This window comes from Vigna umbellata, chromosome 6, assembly GCF_029865625.1.
Source record: "Vigna umbellata cultivar VRB3 chromosome 6, Vumbellata_1.0, whole genome shotgun sequence".
Lineage (NCBI taxonomy): Eukaryota > Viridiplantae > Streptophyta > Magnoliopsida > Fabales > Fabaceae > Vigna > Vigna umbellata.
Genome location: NC_142170.1, coordinates 33577325 through 33599380, shown reverse-complemented (window position 1 = coordinate 33599380; position 22056 = coordinate 33577325). Strand labels below are relative to the sequence as shown.

The window sequence follows — 22056 nt, the reverse complement described above, 5'->3', positions numbered from 1 at the left end:
TGGGACCGTGGGTGCTGCCAAGTGTGGGCCGAATCTCTCCAAGTTGCTGAATGCACCGTGAACGTGTGGAATTCTTTTCCATTTGAAAGCTGGATGTGCACCCTTACAGTTCCGTGTGCTTGCTGTCCAGCTACAGCCCCTACTGCTGGAACGTGTGAAGGCCTCTTCTCTAGAAGAATTGAATGGCCCAAACCGTGACACCACCTGCTCCTATGCTGCTTCATGGGCCCTAGGCCGTGTGCTTTTAATTTTGTAGCAAAACCATGAGGGCCCCTCCAATAAGCACACACCGAGAGTTGCTTCTCATCTCCAATTGAAAAGTCAAAAGTTTATGTGTAGAGTGGAAAGCACCGAGAATTAAAATCTGCACCTCTTTTCCATTATGTGGGCCGTGACCTATGGCATGTGGCTGCTTTAAAATGAAGAAACATTTTAGGACGCGTGGCTGCTCACCGTGTGCACCTCTCCAAACGAATCCAGCTTCTCAATGTGCACCCCCCAATTTAAATCCACACCTCTCTTTCATTTTATTTTAAAATATATTTGATGTGGCATCTTTCTTTTGACCTCCAAATGTTCCAAAATTTATCCAACAATTTCCCTACAATTAACAATGCAAATAATTAGCTCAAATAATTCAAATTAATTAAAATTTGAATTTCCGATCAAATTAAACACAATTAAGAAAAATGGGAAAATACTGGACATTTAAGCACAATTCCCTGATTAAATTCGGTACAATAAGCTAAGTGAAATTGAGAAAATATTGACTCATCAAAATAGACCACACTTAGTCTTTTGCACTCCCGGGCAAAATCAAGACGCAGATCAAGGAATAGTTCAAAGGACATTAGGGAAGTGACACAAACTCAGCACACAGAAAACAAACACTAACTAGGACAAGAACAAAATTACACAATTCTTAATGAATCTGGACCAAGAAGGGAAGTAGACAATATCCAACACAAAATCAAGGAAATCAGATACTCATGAAATCATCCAAGCACTTCCAAGCATGGCAAAATTATCAATCAGTTCAAGAGATGAATCAAAAGCAACAGAGCCTCACAGGTGCACACAATCAGTGTTTCTCTCAAGTGTTTAAGGTAAATCAATGTCACTCAATGCACTCAAGAAAGCAATCACAAACAGACTTGGCAAGCCTCTAATATCAACACTCAAGCACATACGCATGTTTAAATCAAAAGGTCTTTTCATGGTTGTAATGGGGCCAAGGACAAGGCATGATATATCTGGATAAGAAGCTACAAACCATAAGGAACAGAGGAGCAATGGGGAACAAGTGTAAACACATTCAAACACACCCACAACCTCTAACTCCATCCTCTTCTTGACTCCATTATTCACAATTATTCACATTTTTTTTTCACTATTTTTCTGCTCTCTTTTTTTTTTCATCTTGTCTCTTTTCTTTTCTCTATTCAGCACACAATTTCAAGAGACAAGATACACATATATTTACAACAACAACACAAGAAGAGGGACCAACTAGCCAACTCATAAGAATCCCTAAGGAGACCACACTTGTTCCCAAAACACTTCCAAAGCTCCAAAATTCCCTAAGGTTAAGGTAATCATGGTTTTTCACTTAGGGCCAGTGTATGAGCTTCAAAACAAAGAAATGAGGAAAGTATAGGCTCAAAAAGGGTTTTCAAAGAATCAGAGCAGGGTAAGCTTATTCGGCTAGAGAGGCTAAAAAACAAAACTGCCTTTATCACTTCCAAACATGCATATCAATCAAGAGTTATCAACAAGAGTCAAGCCAAGGCATATGCGCAAGCAATCAAGAGACATATCACACACAAGAAAGAACATAAAGTGGCTCAAATCTCACACAGGGTAATTCTGTCACAATCAATTCAACCTCTCAAACATCATAATCATCTTCCAAGCAAAGAAAAGCAAGGAATCCAACATCTCAGAGTATCAATGAAGTGAAGGAAAACTGACAACCTAACCACAATCCAGAATTTACGAAAAGCATGCAAAACTGTACACAAGACACAACAAAAACTACCTAGAAAAGAAAAAAAATTTAACACGGAAAACAAAAACTAACAAAGAAAAATCAGAATCTCCCCCAATAGACCACACTTAAACCACACAGTGTCCTCAATGTGTCATAAGCATAAGATCAGAAATCAGAACAATCAACACATCATAGACAAGTGCAATAAAAGTAGGAAAAGGAGGAGAAGAGAGAAAGAAAACTCCCCTGATCATGGTGGCAGTTGCCAATTTTGGACTTGCAGGGAGATGTCTTCCACCGTTGGATCCAGCCAGGAAGTTTTGAGGAAAAATTGCTTCATCCTCCATATTTGATCAAGCAGGGAAATGTCTTCCACAACTGGATCTAAGAAGATGTGATTGTTGATGAGCGGGTTCAGCTGGTGCCTATTGATGTTGAAACTAGTGTGTATGTAAGCACCTTTTCCTTCCACTGTGGGTGCATGTTGGTCAAATTCATGTGTACCTCTTGCAACATGGTTAGTGCAATGTGGCTCCAAAGAAATGACATGCAGAGGTATAACACCCAATCCCAATTTATCAGACTGAACCTCAGATACATCCTCAGAACATGAATCAATTTCAAAATCACAAGCAATATCAACTACAGACTCATATTCATGTTCAATGCATGGAGAATAAACATTCGGATGCGACAGCAAAAATTGGTTCTCATCATGCATAGAGGGGAAATTAAAATCAGACTCAACAACAATATAATCATCAGCATACCTCTCAACCACATAATCATCAACATAATCAAATTGAGGTATGCTTACCTCCTCTTCCTTGAAGATTGCTAAAGTGTGGGAAGATGAAGGTGGTCTACCTGGTTCAGGGTTACTGCTTATTTCTGCCTGCTCCTCAAAATACTCATCACTCTCCTCAGGTGCAAGAGTAGGGACATAGGATGATGGGAAAGTAGATGGCACAATAGTAAGTTCATGACTCTTCTCCCCATCTTCTATGTTGATGCCACTATCATCATCATCTGGAATCTGAACAGTCTGAAATGGTAACTCTGAATCTTGAGACTGTTCCTTAGTGAGTTGAGTGGCCATCTGCCCTATCTGATCAGTCATACTCTGAATGGCAGCTCCTATTTCTTGCTGGAACTGCATGTTCTCTTGCCGAAACTGAAGGTTTTGCATGGTCATCTGCTCCAACAACTCCTTCAATGTAGGCTTAGAAGTAGAAGGCTGAGGAGCTATTTCGGCAGGAGCACTATACTGCTGACTCTCGTATTGCTGGACTGGTGGAGGCATAAAAGCACTCTGGAATGGTGGTTCTTGATATTGATGCTGTGGAGCATCATACCATCCCAAGGTAGGGTCATTCCATCCAAGACCGTTGCTGTAAGCATATTGCACAAGGGAAAATTTGCTCAGAAACTGATGCTCAAGATATCCCCAATCGGTAACGGATCTCAGAGGAAGAGAGTCTTTCCAATCCTTAGCTGCTCCTTGTAATGAATGCGGAAATGCGCTCAAGAAAATGTAATCAAGAGGGACATCTGGAGGCTTCATTGAAGAGCACATGATGTGGAGCTCCTCCAAATGTCTGTGTGGGCATTCTCCTGCAAAACCATGAAACTTAGGCAGCAAATGTATCAGTCCAGGGGTGAGATCGCAATGAAGATCATCCTCTTTAAGTGAAACCGGCTCACAAAGAGCACTCTCAGAAATTAGAGGATGAGTCATATTGTTCTCAACATAGAAATCAGCAGAATATGAATTACAATCAGAGTAACATGCAGAAGGAGAATCATAATCAGAGGCACTAGCAAAACAAGCAGTGTTCACGAAATCAAAATAGGTAGACATGGAAAAAGAAGAATACTAAAAATCACGAAACAAATTAAACACAACACATTTATACATGCAACACGCACACACAAAACAAAACATCACATTACATCACATCACAACACAAGATAAAACACAACACACACAAACACAACAAAAAGACCTAAGACTGAACCGTTGGTCCCCGGCAACGGCGCCATTTTGTTGTGAGGGTCGCACCTCCCACAAAAGTTGTGCATATAAGAATGCAGTATAGACTAGGAAGTGACTCCTAGGTCATCTCTCAAGGACCAAATGTGGTTCGAGTCTTAGGTCAAACACATAGTGGGGGGTTTGTGATTTTTTTTTTGTTGCGGAAAAACTTAAAGCTAAAATTAAAATTAAACACAACCGAATACAATTGAAAACATTAAATTAAATAAAGAGAGTAAACTGAATGGTCCTAAAGCAAGATGTGTGAACTAATTTAAATGCACTAGAAAAATCTGAAAACTCATCTAACACTATTGAATTCAACGCATCAACAGAAGCACAATTTAGCGAAAGTAAAATAGTTGGAATGAAAACACGATTCATGAGCACATGTAGCGAGACTAAACTTTAATTGGAAAAAAGGGCGTTAACCACTTAGGATGCAGTAGACACTTCAGCAAATGCAATTCAGCTATTAAATGCAACTATTGAGGTAAAGAAATAAATTGCTGATTGAAGACATTCCCCAACGCATATCATTCACGCACATAACACTTAAAAGTAAATTCATGAACAGTAAAGATAAAAATGAAATCAGCCAACTTCTCCAAGTGAAATCATCAATCACTGTGCGCTTCTAAAAAGAAAATGAATCTGCCCTCCGAGAGCTCCACGTGACCGTGCTCATCCAGCTCCTACCTACCACATTTAAATCACTTCTTCATCCTCCAACAATTTCTGCCAAATGTCCCATCACCCTATACTTTATCCTAATCCACTCTTTTTATTCTCTGAATAAAATTAAAGACACCATCCACCTTCACAGCAACCGCATACCACTCTCTCCCCCTTGCGTGCTTCCTAAACGTGTCACCATTTCACTTCTTTCTCCAAGAAAGAAATTAAAAACTCATTACCGCTTCATTCCAGGACGCTCCCATGCTTGTGCTCCAAACCGAAAGAAACACTACACCGTGCTCTTCTTTCCAAGTGTCCACCTTTCATTCTCTACTCCAGCTAAGCTAATAGAAATACTCTCCTAAAGTCAATCACCGTTCCATCTCTTCATGCAAAGTGAGTCACGCTTCACTTTTCTTCCAGCAAGCCGAGAGTCACCATTCCCGTATGTTCATTCTCTATCACCGCTCCATTTCTCTCTCAGCTCATCATCCACACTTATCCAAAAGAAAGAAGAAAACATTTGTGTTGCTACTGTCTAAAGAAAGAAAAGAAAAACTGATTTCCCTACTGGAATAAAAACCAAGATGTTTCATTCATCCCTTTGTGCTTGCAAAAAGAATACTAAACGGAGAAGTAAATGTGCTTCATTTCTCATCCATTGTGACAACGTAAAAAAAAACTCAGTTCAAGCATAAGCATTAAAATGCCCTCAAAATAACATTCAAAAGCAAAGCAAAGAGCCATCCACGGCAGCTGGAAAATAAAATGAGAGAGAGTGGCGGCTGGAGCTTCCAAGTGTGCACATCAAACCCGTCCAGGCCGTCACCCGTAACCTTCCATTTCTACAATATATGAAAAAAAATTTGCTCCAAGGAAAACTCTCGTGAAGCTGGTAGCTGTTCCCCCGTTAGGTCACACTCCTTTCTACTGTGGCGGCTGTGTGTTCTCCTCGTGCCTCTGCTGGGCGTTAATGTGCTAGGTGCACCTCTCCATTCAACTCTGGACCGCTTCCCTCCATTCTCTCCAAGCTGGACGTGGATTCCTTTCCAAAATTTGCTGGACCGTGCCAAACAAAATGGGACCGTGGGTGCTGCCAAGTGTGGGCCGAATCTCTCCAAGTTGCTGAATGCACCGTGAACGTGTGGAATTCTTTTCCATTTGAAAGCTGGATGTGCACCCTTACAGTTCCGTGTGCTTGCTGTCCAGCTACAGCCCCTACTGCTGGAACGTGTGAAGGCCTCTTCTCTAGAAGAATTGAATGGCCCAAACCGTGACACCACCTGCTCCTATGCTGCTTCATGGGCCCTAGGCCGTGTGCTTTTAATTTTGTAGCAAAACCATGAGGGCCCCTCCAATAAGCACACACCGAGAGTTGCTTCTCATCTCCAATTGAAAAGTCAAAAGTTTATGTGTAGAGTGGAAAGCACCGAGAATTAAAATCTGCACCTCTTTTCCATTATGTGGGCCGTGACCTATGGCATGTGGCTGCTTTAAAATGAAGAAACATTTTAGGACGCGTGGCTGCTCACCGTGTGCACCTCTCCAAACGAATCCAGCTTCTCAATGTGCACCCCCCAATTTAAATCCACACCTCTCTTTCATTTTATTTTAAAATATATTTGATGTGGCATCTTTCTTTTGACCTCCAAATGTTCCAAAATTTATCCAACAATTTCCCTACAATTAACAATGCAAATAATTAGCTCAAATAATTCAAATTAATTAAAATTTGAATTTCCGATCAAATTAAACACAATTAAGAAAAATGGGAAAATACTGGACATTTAAGCACAATTCCCTGATTAAATTCGGTACAATAAGCTAAGTGAAATTGAGAAAATATTGACTCATCACTTTTACAGATTGCACATCATGATTCTTACCAAATTTACCATGGTGTAGTGTGATTTTAGGTCCATAAATAGTCAAATCTTCTATTTCTTTGTATTTTCGAATTGTGCCCTCATTTCTATCTTTCTTTTATGTTTTCAAACTTGTGTAGATAGTTGTCATACTGTTTTGGTTACTACTTTAATACACTATGCATTATGCCCAATTTTAGTGTACTCTACTAACTAGTTTTAGGTTCTAGGGTGTCATATTTTGAGTTCTAAGTTGTTTTTGTAGTGTGAATTTCTAATTAGCATTGTTTTACCATCCTAAACTTGTTAGAACAGTTTGTTTGAAGTTTCTTAGGCTAGTTTGGTGCAGTCATCAAAATTTGACCATTCTAGTGCATTTCTAGTACACCTTTTGAGGTTTGAGTAGTGATTTGAAGATAGTGTGTTAGGAATCAATTATTGAGTCCATTCTTAGTCATTTATAGGAGGTAACAACTTGTGTAGACACTTTTAGGCGTCTTTTACAGATTGCACATCATCATTCTTACCAAATTTACCATGGTGTAGTGTGATTTTAGGTCCATAAATAGTCAAATCTTCTATTTCTTTGTATTTTCGAATTGTGCCCTCATTTCTATCTTTCTTTTATGTTTTCAAACTTGTGTAGATAGTTGTCATACTGTTTTGGTTACTACTTTAATACACTATGCATTATGACCACTTTTAGTGTATTCTACTAACTAGTTTTAGGTTCTAGGGTGTCATATTTTGAGTTCTAAGTTGTTTTTGTAGTGTGACTTTCTAATTAGCACTGTTTTACCATCCTAAACTTGTTAGGATAGTTTGTTTGAAGTTTCTTAGGCTAGTTTGCTGCAGTCATCAAAATTTGACCATTCTAGTGCATTTCTAGTTCACCTTTTGAGGTTTCAGTTCAGATTTCTGGATTTTCAAGCTTGAAACAAGTTTGTTTGTAGATTTCATATATGTTTCAAGTATTAACAATCAGTAATACACACTGACATTCAAAATATGTGATTAAGTTCATCCAACTCTGATTTCACATTATGTAGTAAAAGTTAGTTTCTGGTCTGCTGTGGTGCACACTGTTTCTGCCAGTTTTCTTGTATCTAAAACTTGGGACAATTTTCTTATGTGATATTAAGCATGTCTGAAGTGATAGTCATTACAATCAATCACAGATCTGCAAAAACAGTAGTTGAGTTGATTTAAATCTGGTTTTTACTACTGTATCAGAATTTTGTGTCAGATTTGCATTGTGCTGCATCTTTGCCATGTCTTAAGAAAATTATTAATCTACTAGTTCTTATTCAGCAACTAGATCTAGTTGATTAGGATGTTTCTTGTACATTTAATTGAACCAGCCACCATTGAATCTGCTGTTTTTCTGATTCTGCATCAATGATTAATGCATTTTCTGCATTTTGAGCAACTGTCACAGTGATTTGATGCATCACTGTATTTCAGTGCAGTGTGAGCATTTAAACAAGTTCACTTAGTCATTTGAAACTTCTGACCACTATTGATTTGGTCCAATTTCATTAAATCTTCAAAAGCATAGTTTGACTTCCTATTTTTTTTGCTTCATATTTGAAACTCAACCAGTCATATACTGATTCAGTGGATTTTGGCACAGTTTGGTTGTCTATATACATATATTTGATGCATCAAAGTTCATCTTTACTGTTCATTTGGTCATTTTTACACCTTTGTGCCAAATCACTTCCTAAAACATCAAATCTGTGTACATTGGGAAGTGCACTACTGATTTGCTGCTGTAGTATCATTCTTTGTTGTCTAAGTGTTTGTACAGACCAAAATTGATGAGATAAACTTGTTTGACATATCATTGGGACCTTGGATACATTGTCATTCTTTTGCACATTGCTGTTCCAATTTTTCCAGCCACATTTTCTACACTTAAAAAGTTTCAATTTGCAATTTGGATTAGCAAAAGCTAGTGGATTCTGTTCCAACCATTATTGTTCTAATCTGCTGAGTGGTGAAATTCCTAAATTCTTGTGGGAATATTCTCTCCTGGAAGAAGTGTATCTCAGTCACAACAGTTTAACCGGTTCCATTCCCTCAAGTATTGGGAATATGACCAACCTTATCACCCTGAATCTTTCTTATAATCCGCTTTCAGGGAGTATTCTCGTGTCCATTGGAAATTGTAGTAAATTACAGAATCTGTATTTGTTAGGTAATGGATTGCAGGGAGTTATTCCGAAGAGTCTAAATGATATCGAAAATCTTCTTGTGTTATTTCTAGATCGTAATAGTCTTAGAGGTACTATTCAACTGGGATCTAGAAATTTTAAAATGTTGTCTATTCTGTCTCTTTCTCACAATAAATTCAGTGGGGGTATACCACCAAGCTTGGGGAATTGTACTGGCCTAATAGAGTTTTATGCTACAGCCAGTAACTTAGTTGGCAGTATACCGTCAACCTTAGGACTCCTTACCAACCTTTATGTTCTAGTGATTCCAGAGCACAGTTTGTCAGGGAAAATACCTCCATAGATTGGTAATTGCAAATCACTGGATATGTTGTATTTGAATTTCAATGAACTCGAAGGAGAAATTCCAAGTAAATTAGGAAACTTGAGTATATTACGCGAACTTATGTTGTTTGAAAACCATTTGACAGAAAAAATTCCACTTGGAATTTGGAAAATTCAAACACTTGAGCAGGTACATTTGGAAAAAATTCCACTTGGAATTTGGAAAATTCCACATCGACTGTCAAACTGTAACAAAATGATCAACTTTGATGTTGGATTCAATTTCTTGATTGGTTCGTTTCCATCAAATTTTCGGAATTGGACTGAATTAAATACTATAATTCTCTCGGAGAATAATTTTGATGGTGGTATTCCATCATTCTTGTCACCATTTGAAAGGCTCAATGATTTACAACTTGGAGGAAACATGTTTGGAGGGAGCATTCCTAGATCAATTGGAGAACTGGTGGATTTGATGTATTTTCTAAATCTAAGTGCTAATGGGCTGATAGGTGAGCTTCCTAGGGAGATCGAGAACCTGAAGAATCTGATAAAACTGGATCTCTCTTGGAACAATTTCACAGGAAGTATACATGTTCTCGATGAACTCAGTTCATTATCTGAGTTCAACATTTCATATAATTCTTTTGAAGGTCGTGTTCCACTACGGCTAACAAATTTTATAAATTCCTCTATATCGTTTTTCGGCAATCCTAGCCTATGTATCTCAAATTTCCCTAAAAACTGCTATTTCAGGCCATGTGATACAAATTCAGAAAAGCCAGAAAGGCTCAATAAAGTTGCAGTTGCATTCATAGCACGTGGATCCTCAAATTGCACAATTTATTTCCTATCAAGGCTATCATCAAAATAGACAATTCATACATGCTCATATTGCTCAAATTGCAAACTAAACAATCCAAATTCAATTATAATTGGCTCTCAGTTCATAAGGCAATTAACACAACACAATGAGAATGGCAAACACAACAGGATGAACTTTATCTACTTGTAAATGATAACTGTTGGACACTTTAGTGCAGCCCTTTTGCAACCAGCTTTAACCCACTGTGTTAGAACCTTCTACACGTTCTGTGACTCAGCCCCTTATCAAAACCCTAAAACCTTGTAGAGTAATGGACAAATTACATTAGCAAAATGTAACACCAACAAATATTAATCATTAAACACCCTCTTACGAAGAATAGGAGCTAAACACATGCAGGGTCAATAAGAAACCTACTTACCTTGACGGTATGGGAAGTAAGGCAACACAAAACCTCCACCGCAGGGATTGTCCACACCCTCCCTCCAACATAGCCTCCTCCACAGCGGCACAAAGGGCAGACACTCAGCCTCTACCGTACAATAGCCGTCAAAGAAAACCCCTAACCAAGATGACAGAAACGCACCACCCAACCTCTCGTAGCGACAGCACCAAACCAGCTCCAAGCCTCCCCTCACCACCACCAACCGAAGAAGGAAGCCAATGTTGATTGGGAGCAAAGGACAAACAATTTTCTCGGACTCAAATGGATTGGGGAATCAAGAAAGGGAGTAGTGTTCGAAGAAAGAAATTTCGGGTACAGGGAGAAAGGAAGACTTGCGCGAAAACAATTTGGGACAATGGGAGAGGGAAATCCCAAATTCGCATTTCATTAAGTCGATGCTTATACCGACGGTCATAAGCCTTCGGTATTTCCACTCAGCCATTATCGACGGTCACAATCCTTCGGTAATTACCACCTCACATGCCCTTCGGTAAAGCCTTCGGTAAATCGCATTTACCGACGGTCCAAAAAGCCTTCGGTATTTATCCTTCGGTAATTACTGCATTTCTTGTAGTGCTTTCCTCTAGCTTCCTTCCATTGTAGGAAGGCCTTCTAAGCTATGAGGTTCCTAAACATACTCATTCCACTCAAACACACCAACCATCAATCAATCTCATTCAATTTCCGCTGCATCCACACTGCTGATTTCAATCCGCTGCACCAATACTGTTCTCGGCAAGGTCCAGGTCATTCTAAGCATGGCTAAGCTTCCATCACCTTTGTAGACACCTTTGAATCAATTTATTTCTTGAGTTGATTTCCACATTTGCAATCCTCTTTTGAGATAATATTCTTTCTATAAAGTCCCTCTTTTGGCAGACCTTATCTTGCTTAAGCAAGTGGCGGTCCTCCTTTGATGCTTATCTTGGAGTCTCCTTCAAGTGGTACATCTTCAAGTCATAAGTTTCCTTTTCTTAGTCTTTTCCATTTTTAATTTCTCTCTATTTTTTGGTATGCCATTTAGAATATTCTCTCTAGGTATGCTATTCCACATCATGTGGTATCATGAGCCTTAGGTTTGATAATCTTAGGAATTGCATGTTAGAGTAGAGTAGACAAGCCTTTTTTTCAATTCTCGCGCTCTGGCAGCGTACGTTGCATGCTTGTCCAACTTGTTTGTTTTTGTTTGAGTTCATTTCTTGTCTGTTTTCCATGCAATTTTTTTAAACTTTTCGTCTGAATGTCTACTTTCATACCTAGTTTTTACTTTGTGCCAATTCATCCTATACTGTTCGCCATAAATTCTTTTTCGTCACTGCGTCGTCCAGTTTTCTACTGTTGATTTAATTCTCCTCTATTTGCATTGTTGCTTGCTGTTTGGTTATTTTGGCTGCTGGAATTCATCACTGGACTGTGCTAGAACATCACCACACTCTTAGGAAAGGAATCAAAGCTTCAAATCAAGGCTTGGAGGTGTTAAACCGTGGCTGTCCAGAGGATTGTGCAAGCATGTTTCTTCAAACAGCAACAATGCTATTAGAGGTCTTCAACAAGTAGGTTTATTCTTTCCATTTGTTTGTTTTTCCAACTTATTCTTCTTGTCTTGGCTGGATTGTATGTGTCTTTTCTCGATTGCTTAGCTTTGAATTGAGTCATATGTGTTTCCTCCTTAGGAGTTTTCTAGAAAATAATTCTTGAAATTGCACTTGCTAAGAGTCCTTTTGCATCTTGGTTCTTGTATGCTGAATTGAGTTGGATCAACTTAGGATTTAAGTGTGTATGCTTTGCTTGTATGTTCTGCACCAGTAGAGGCATTAAGCAAATCAAATTACAACTTTGTCAAACACACATATTAAAAGAATACATGCTTGGCCGAGACTAGTTGCTGCACATTGCATTTTTCTTTTCAGCAATACCAAAACTGCACCTGTTTGCTTAAATCTGCATGGTTTGGCTGAGACTTTCATCTTTTGTTTGGTGTGTTTGACATATTCATTTTGTACCTCTCTTATCATAAATTTATAGAACATATAGGTTTGAACCATGCCAAATTAATTCCACTCAATTTTAGATCCTTCTCTTCATGTATGCATAGAATTTAGGGTGTTAATTGTCTCTTGTTTGTGTCAATTTTTTGCTGTTGTCTTTGATAACAGTTGAAAAACTGTTATTTTCATGCTTAAAATTGATACTAAAAGCAACCTTTATGCTTAGAATGATTGGAGTGCTGAAAAGTCAATCAGTCAACCAGAAAAGTCAATCAGTCAACCAGAAAAGTCAACCAGTCAACCAGAATACGAAAAAAGTCAACCAGACGAGTTTTGGGCCAGTTTTATGCGATTTTATGATCTGTTTGGGCCTGGACCCGTTTTCTATTATTTTTATGTCCTATTTAAAGACCTAGATGTCTTAGGGTTGGTATCTTTTGCAGAAACGAAGCAAACACTCTCTCTTCCACCCCTTTGAAGGAGGATCTTGGATGCTCAGGCTACCTCTTCACCTTTCTAGGGTTTTATCCTTCATTCTTTCATTATTGTTCATCTAGGTTCACCATGAATATGGTGAACTAAACCTTGTATGTTTGTTGGGGAATCAATGTAATCTTTTGAAGCTCTCATATATGGAATTTGTGTTTACATCTTAATCTAAGACCTATGCTTTCTTTCATCATTAGTTAGGGTTTTTCCTCTTTGCTCAATGCTTGCTTTGTTTAACTCATTCAATGCATGATTATTGATTTTGTCGATACGGGAACGTACGGGGAAGTCTAGATCCGGGGAATTTCTCCCAATAGTATATTGGTTGCCTTAAGCTCCTGTGCTAAAAAAACTAATTATTAGGAATGTTAGGAATTGTATGAACTCGTAATTAGGGAGAAGCCTTCTTGAAAGGTAATTTAGAGAGTGGCATTAACAATGATGACTTGAATGTTGAATTCCTAAAATATATGAGAGTGGATAAGATGAAATTGACCCCCAACAACATATTCATCAATATATTTCATTGAAAGTGCTTGTCTTTTGTTTTAGCCATTGATCAACCTCATGCATACATGTTTATTTTCGTCTTTTGCATATTAAACTCCACTTATTTTGTTCTTAAGTCTTAGCTAATCAACAAATCGCATAACTAAACTAGGCCGTGAGTCCTTTGGGAGAACGATACTTGGTCTTACCGAGTTTATTACTTGAAACGATTCGGTCATACTTGCCGATTGTTAAAAAAGTTTGTGACATCATATTTTGGTGATCATAAATTTGTCCATCAGTCTTGTTCAATTGTGCCACTGTTTTGACTCTTATTTCTTGCTGTTTTGTCTCTTAAAATCCTTAGATTGCTGCCACCTTGTTTTGTGCCAAGTTTCTTGATTTTTTAGGTTCAAATTTCATCATTTGTCTTGAAGTTTTCTTTCATTTTCTTGACTTCTACCATGTGCTGTCTAGATTTGGCTCCTTTGCATTAAGGGTGGATTGTACATTTTTCCATTTTCTTTATACTTGAGTTGGTGCTCTCAAAGTAGACTTGTGAGACACTTTACTATTTTGAAAGAAGGGTGCTGCCCTTACCTTGTTTTTTTGAGACATTTGCCGAGAGATTTGAGTTTCCTTTCTTGTTGTTTTGAGTGAAACCGTGTGCTGCTGTTTTGGCAGTGATTTTTGGCTGTTTCTAACCAGTTTTGTGTGTTAGCTTTGCTGCTGTTTGCTTTGTTAACATGTCTGTAGGTTCAAGCCGTGCTTCCTCCAATGGAGCTAGTCACCATGGAAGTCCTTCTAGCAAATTTGATTTAATGAAGGCCTTCCAACAAATGCAATACAACTTGACTCCTTTAAAGACATGAAACACTAACTTGATGCCATTAGTAAACGGCTGGACAAGGATGCAAAAGCAAAAGGGGAGCAACCTCATGGTCATGATCATGGTTCCTACAAGTAGAAGCAAGAAGCTAGAACCGTAAATGTATACCTTCCCTTGCCAAAGAGTTGAAAACTGCTGCACAGGTACAAACCCAATTGTGCGAATTGTGTGGAGGCGACCATATCAATGGTCAATGTGCCTTTCCAGTTGAAGCCGTAGAGGATGTAAACTACATGACCAATCAGTATCGTCAAGGGAGCTACAATCAGGGGTGGAAACCACACCCAAGCATTGGTCAAGGGCAAACTGGGCAAGCGGGTCAATATAATAAGCAGCAGCAGCAACCCACCTTATGGCAACAGTTATCTATGCTTAATGAAAGGTCCATGAGGATGAAGGAAACTCTCAACAATTTCATACAGAAAACTGAGTCTACCCAAAAGAGCACTGAAGCTGCTATCAAAAATTTGGAGACTCAGATGGGGCAGATCACCAAACAGGTGGAAGAAAGGCCAAGTAGAAATTGTGGGGCTAATACTAAGGTTAACCCCAGGGAAGAGTGTGAAGTGCTAGTGAGTGTAAATGTTGAAAAAGTTGAGTTGGAAAAAGGAGAGAAAAGAGAGAGAAGAGAAAATTTGTGTGAAGATTGAGAAAGTGAGTAGAAAAAGAAAAGAAAAAAAGAAAGTGAGAGAAAAGAAAAAGAGGATGATGGACAAATTTATGATCACCAAAATATGATGTCACAAACTTGTTTTACTATCGGCAAGTATGACCGAATCGTTCAAGTAATAAACTTGGTAAGACCAAGTATCGTTCTTCCCAAAGGACTCACGGCCTAGTTTAGTTGTGTGGTTTGTTGATTAGCTAAGACTTAAAGACGAAATATTTGGATTATATTATGCAAAAGACGAAACTAAACATGTATGCATGAGGTTTTGATCAATGGCAAAAGCAAAAGATAAACACTTTCAATGAGATATATCTATGAATATGTTGTTGGGGGTCAATTTCATCTTATCCACTCTCATATATTTTAGGAATTCAACATTCAAATCATCATTGTTAATGCCACTCTCTAAAGTACCTTTCAAGAAGGCTTCTCCCTAATTACGAGTTCATACAATTCCTAGCATTCCTAATAATTAGTTCATCAAGTGCAGGAGCTTAACGACAACCAATATACTATTGGGAGAGATTCCCCGGATCTAGACTTCCCCGTACGTTCCCGTATCGACAAAACCAATAATCATGCATCGAATGAGTTAAACAACGCAAGCATTAAGCAAAGAGGAAAAACCCTAACTAATGATGAAAGAAAGCATATGTCTTAAATAAAAGATGTAAAAACAAATTCCATATCTGAGAGCTTCAAAAGATTACATTGATTCCCCAACAAACATACAAGGTTTAGTTCACCATATTCCTGGTGAACCTAAATGAATAACAATGAAAGAATGAAAGATAAAACCCTAGAAAGGTGAAGAGGAAGCCTGAGCATCCAAGATTCTCCTTCAAAGGGGTGGAAGAGAGAGTGTTTGCTTCGTTTCTGCCAAAGATACCTAACCCTAGGAAACCCTAAAGCTTATATATTATTCGTAAATTACAGAAAATTAGGTCCAAGCCCATAAAAGTGCCGCTCAGCGGTAAAGTACCGCTCAGCGGTAAGAGCGTGAGTAGTTTCTTCCCCTCAACGGCCATTTTCCCCCTCAGCGGATCTCCCGTAAGCTCCTGAGTGCCGCTCAGCGGTAAACTGCCGCTGAGCGGTAAACTGCCGCTGAGCGGTGACTTCGGCTTCTCCTTTTGCACTTTTTGATGTCTTTTCTGATTCCATCTCTCTCCTTCTTCACTTCTTTTACCAAATTCACCTTAAAACCTGCACAAAAACACTGAAATCAAGCATAAACCTGTCCAGCTCTCTTATTTATGAAAATATGAAGAAAAACTTGATTTCAAGCTAGTTTCTAAGTATAAAGGTTGCTTTTAGTATCAATTTTAAGCATGAAAATAACAGTTTTTCAACTGTTATCACAACCCCAAACTTAGAACTTTGCTTGTCCTCAAGCAAACAAAATGTAACTCAATCTTCAACCAATTCATATGATGGTTTACTCATTCAAAAATCTTCTTTTCAAGATAAGTAAAAACTTTAATCAAACTTATGACCAAAATTTCAATCAAGATGTGCACATGCTTTAGTGTTCACAAAGTCATTTAAATTCCCACAAATGCTATTTTTCATGAATGATCAATCAATTAAGCATGGATGTTCATGTGCTTATATAATATTTCCTCACTAGGTAAAGTGTTTCACTCAACACACAAGTGTATAAGAGGTAATCACTCATTCACTCTACTATCACAATGTCACATGAATCAACTTTGCCTTTCATTTTACCACAATCAAAAACATTCACAAGCATGCATCATCACAAGGACTTTTCAATGGCTTATAATGTGGCTGGGGTAACAAGAAAATTGGTTTTTCTGGATCACAAAATCCTTGAGTTAAGAGAATCATAACAACACAATTTCTTATTCTTCCCAACTTGCCTTTGCATTTGCATTGAGCTTTGCTTCTTTTTCTTTTCTTTTTCTTTTTCTTTGCATATTCTTACTTTTTAGCTCTTAGCTCAATGCTTTTCATGTTTTCCCAACAACCCCAAACTTGAACATTTAACAATACCACACAAGATTTTCTACTTAACTCAAGGTAAAGATTTTTCAATCAAAGGTTTCAGTGTATATTCAAGGCTAAGGGTTCAAAAGGATTGAACACAAAGTGTTCTCTTTTAGTGGGCTAACTTTTACAAATTTGGCCAATAAAAAGGTTTCCAACAAACGGCCTTGATCATATGATGCAAAACAAGCAATTGATTCAATCATAGAAAACCTGGGCAAAATCATTCATGCTTTCAAAGTAATAGCATTCAACAATAACAACTCTGGAGCTCAAAATCTCACATATAAGCTCATTCACATTTGACATACACATCCTGCTTAATTTCACAATCACAATCATGATATCATGCATTTGTTCACAAAGCTTGTGAATCACCTGTATAAGCATTTTAATGTGCACATCATCTCAACATCAATTAATCATAAGCATCATTCAGTATTACTTATCACACAATCACAGTTAATAGCAAACCATCACAAGAAACCAGGTTTCAAATAGAGTACATCAAACCCTAATCTAAAAACAAAAACAAATAAGTTCAGAAAACTTAAACCACAAAAGCATAATCATATGATAGCATTTATCAGTAAATGCTATCTCAGCTCCTCATCAGTCTGAGCTGTCCTCTGTATCTTCTCTCTTCCTCTCATCTTCATCATCTTCAAATGCATCATCATCATCAGCTTCATCTTCTTCCATCTCTCTAGCTGAAGCTTCAGCTGCTCCAGCTCCTCCTCCATGCACTGGTTCCTCTGGCCAAGCTACCACATTATGGAATTCATCCATAGTCCACCTGTGGGCTGGAGGTGTATCATACATCCCCACAATCATCTCAGCAGTGGCCACCTGCCCTCTGTGAATGGACTGCAACTGAGCACCTATAAGAGACATATACATGTCCCTCATCTGGAATGGTTCTGCTTCATGTGTATCAGCAGATGTCTGGCTCTGTGCTGGCCCTCTCTCTCTACGAGCGGCGTGGTGGAACTAGCTGAGCTGCATCCTCACCTCCACAGTACTGTCTGTAATAGGCCTCATCAATAGCTTTTCTTGGCCTCTCAAATGGTGGAGCAGAAGTGTCCACCCCGGCTATCTTGCAAAGGTGCGTGATCAAAGAAGGATGTCCTAGTGGTGCTTTGTTGTTTGAAGTATTGGCGCACACACTAATCTCATCAGCTATCACCTGCCCAATATTAACATTCAAGTTTCTGATAGCACAGTAAATGAAGAATGCCCTGCTGAGAGTAATATCTGACACATGTGAACATGGCTGAATGTTGGCATGAGAAAACGCCATCCAATACTTTGCAAGAGGAGTCAAATCCGTCCTCCTAATGTTAACCACTGAGCCAGATCTATTCCTTTGGAAGTGTCCTCCAAGTATACACAATACCCTCTCCACATCCTCATAATCAGCACCTTCCTCCATGCAAAGAGTAAACTGGCACTGCTCACCAGCCCATACAGTGTCCAGGAAGTTATTAATAGAATCAGGATCATACCTGATAGCATGGCCTCTGACATAGCCCAAATAATTCTCAGCTGGATAATCACCAATCTTCTTTGCATTGGTGTAAAATTCCTTTACCACAGCTATGTTGGCAGGTGCAGGATAAGTGGCTAGCTTTCCCCAATCATTCCCTAACACTTGCTCTCCAAATTGAGGAGCAAAGTTAGGTATCATTCCAACCTTTCTCTCCATTAGAAGTATCCTGTCCTGAACCACTTTAAAATGCTTCTCATGTTTCCTAGAGAGGAACCTGCTAGAGTGGGGTTGCTCTGGTTCCTTTTCCTTTCTCTTGGTTGCCATGGTTTTCAATCTTTTTCCTGAAGAGGATGCCATTTCTGCATTGAAAACACAAATACAAAACCACAGAACATGATGTTAATCATTAGTAAAACACAAAACACAACTCCTTTCGAAGCTAAACCACCGCTGAGGGCCAGAATTTCCCCTCAGCGCCACCAGTACCACATTCCAGATCACAAAAAACCAGAAAAACCAAATCTGGCAGAGTGCCGCTCAGCGGCAGTTTACCCCTCAGCGGCAACTCTGCAGATTTTTGAAAAACCTATTTTAAAGCTTTCCTAACTCCACCCAAATGCAATTTTCAGTTTTCCAGTTCATAATCATGCAGTTTAATCGGTTCAAACATCAAATATATCATCAAATCATGCAAAGAAATCAAAACCCCTAAATCTTCATGCTTTGACAATCATATTCAAAATCAAAAACCCTAGAATGAACAAAATGCATTTTACTTACTTGGGTGGAGATACTAGATGCAATGAGAATGCTTCCAAGCTAGAATGCTCTCTTCCAACCCCAAACTTTAATGGCACACTAATGAAAAATTGAGTGGAAGAGAAATTTTCTTAAGAGGGAAGAGTGAAAAGATGTGGAAAACCTTGGAGAAGGTATGTGGGAGTGTTTGTGTAGAGAAAAATCTGAAAGTGTGACAGAATACGCAGCTTAGGGTTTAAAAATACCCTAATGGGCTCGGGTCCCGCTAAGGGGAACTAAAACCCAATCTGCGAGAGTACCGCTCAGCGGTAAAGTACCGCTCAGCGGCACTTTCGTGATGTGTTCTTCTCCTTCTTTTCTTAACCTACGTGCCTCCTAGACATGCCCCTCATTGGCTCCCTGCAATTCAATGTTCAAAATGCTTATGCAAACCCTAACTAAAACAAATCAACAAAAATATTCAATCAACTGGGTTGCCTCCCAGGTAGCGCTTGTTTAACGTCACGAGCCTGACCCAAAATCCACCAACACCCTTCAGTAGGTGCAAAATTTTCTTACCAACACCCATCAGTAGGTGTTACAGCCATTGTATCCTTCAGTAGATACTTAACCACCTAGCATCCTTCAGTAGATGCTATATCCAACCAACTAAATACAAAAATAAGGTTCACAAATTAAAAGTTACAAAACCAAATCAAAAGTTCACTGGGTTGCCTCCCAGCAAGCGCTCTTTTAATGTCATTAGCTTGACCCAATAAAGTTCAAGTTTCATCTTCTTTATAGTTGATGTTGTCATTCCACCAACTCCTCAGCTGTTTCCTTTGAACTGTTTTGGTTCTTCTAGAATATGGAGACTCTATCTCTATCATCTCCTTCTCTTTAAAGCCTTTCACAACCCACAACTTGTTCTTGATTCTTACAGGTGTGCCAAGTTGGAGTCTTCTTTTCTTCCAGTCTCTAGGAATTTCTTCTCCTCTTCCAATCTCTTCTTCCTTGGGTACTTGAAACAACAAACAATGGTTACCTGAAACCTCAAGATTTTCATCTTTACGGCTAGTCATGGGTGCATCTCGAAATGCAGCTTTATAACTAGCTTCTTCCTCCTTTGCTTGCGTCTCATCTTTGAAGACATCTACCACCACTCTCTCCTCTCTGTCCTGGAGCACCACTATACCTTCATTTACATCTATGATAGCCCTGGCCGTTTTCATAAACGGTCTTCCAAGTATGATAGGTATCTTCTCAGTCTCCATCTTCATCACCACAAAGTCTGCCAAGAACTGAAGTTTGCCAACACAAACTATAATGTCCTCTACAATCCCACATGGCTCCTTTGAAGATCCATCAGCCATTACTATTTTAACCTTTGCAGGTTTCACTTTAACATTGCCGATTTGCTCCAGTAAAGAATAAGGTATCAAGTTAACACTTGAACCTAAATCAAGGAGAGCTTTCTTTACCTTTTTCTTCCCTATAGTACAAGGGATAGAAAAACTGCCTGGATCTGATGCTTTAGGAGGGAATGACTCTTTCTTAACAGTTATACACTCTTTTGCCTCATCATCTCTACGTCTCTTCTTTGTAGAGATTTCTTCATCAGATTTTGTGTAAATTGCAATTTTCTGTAAAATCTGTTCCCAAGGTGCTTCATTATCCACCATTCTGAATAATATTGTGAAGTCCATTTGTTTCCCTTTATTTATTGGAAAAGGAAAAGTATTTTTGCTCTCTATTTTTCTTCTTTCTTCTGTTTCTCCTTCTTCTAACTCAATTATCTCTTCATTCACACTCTTTACCACTTTGCACTCTTCTCTGGGGTTAACCTCAGTATTAGCCCCAAAATTTCTATTTGGCCTTTCTTCCAATTGCTTGGTAATCTGACCCATTTGAATCTCCAAATTCTTTATAGCAGCTTCAGTGCTCTTTTGAGAAGATTCAGTTTTCTGTATGAATTGCTGAAGAGTTTCTTCCAACCTTGTTGATCTTTCATTAAGCATAGATAACTGTTGCCAAAAGGTTGGTTGCTGCTGTTGCTTATTATATTGATTAGCTTGCCCAGTTTGTCCTTGACCAATGCTTGGATGTGGTTTCCATCCTTGATTGTAATTCCCTTGACGGTATGGAAATTGATTAGCCATGAAATTAACATCCTCCACGGCTTCCACTGGAAAAGCACATTGACCATTGATATGATCACCTCCACATAATTTGCATAACTGGGTTTGTACCTGTGCAGCAGTTTTCAACTCTTTAGGTAATTGTGCAAGAGTTTTAGTCAGAGTCTCCAACTGTTGAGTTAGAATTTTATTTTGAGCTAGCAAGGCATCATGTGTCTGTAATTGGAGAACCCCTTTTTGTTGCATAGGAGCTCCTCTTTCACTGTTGAGCTCATTATCACTAGTAGCCATGTTGTCAATGATTTCTATAGCTTCCTCTGGAGTTTTCCATTTGATATTTCCTCCTGCTAAGGCGTCAAGCATCATCTTGGTTTGTGAACCAAGACCTCCAAGGAAAGTTAAGACTACCTCCTGTTCTTCAAAGCCATGCGTGGGTGTTTTTCTTAGTAGACTTTTGTATCTATCCCATGCATGCCCCAGTGATTCTTCCATGCCCTGCTTAAATGAAGATATCTCTTGCTTGCCTTTTGTCACCTTTGATTGTGGAAAGTACTTGTTCAAAAACTTTGTTACCACTACTTCCCACTCTGTGAAACTTCCTTCTGGGAAAGAATTCAACCAAAGCTAGGATTGCCTCCCAATGAGAAAGGAAACAAACTAAGTTTGATCGCTTCATCTGGCACCCCAATAATTTTCACTGTGTTGCAAATTTCATTAAATGTAGTAAGGTGCTCATATGGGCTTTCATGAGATAACCCATTAAATTGATTGCTCTTCACCAGTTGGATCAGTGCTGGTTTGACTTCCATGTTAGCTGCA

General features: G+C 38.8%; 1 pseudogene; it reads left to right on the top strand.

The window, feature by feature from the left end:
* The first annotated feature begins 5781 nt into the window (after window positions 1–5781).
* LOC148197295 (uncharacterized) lies at window positions 5782–9943 on the top strand (annotated as a pseudogene).
* Window positions 9944–22056: the final 12113 nt, after the last annotated feature.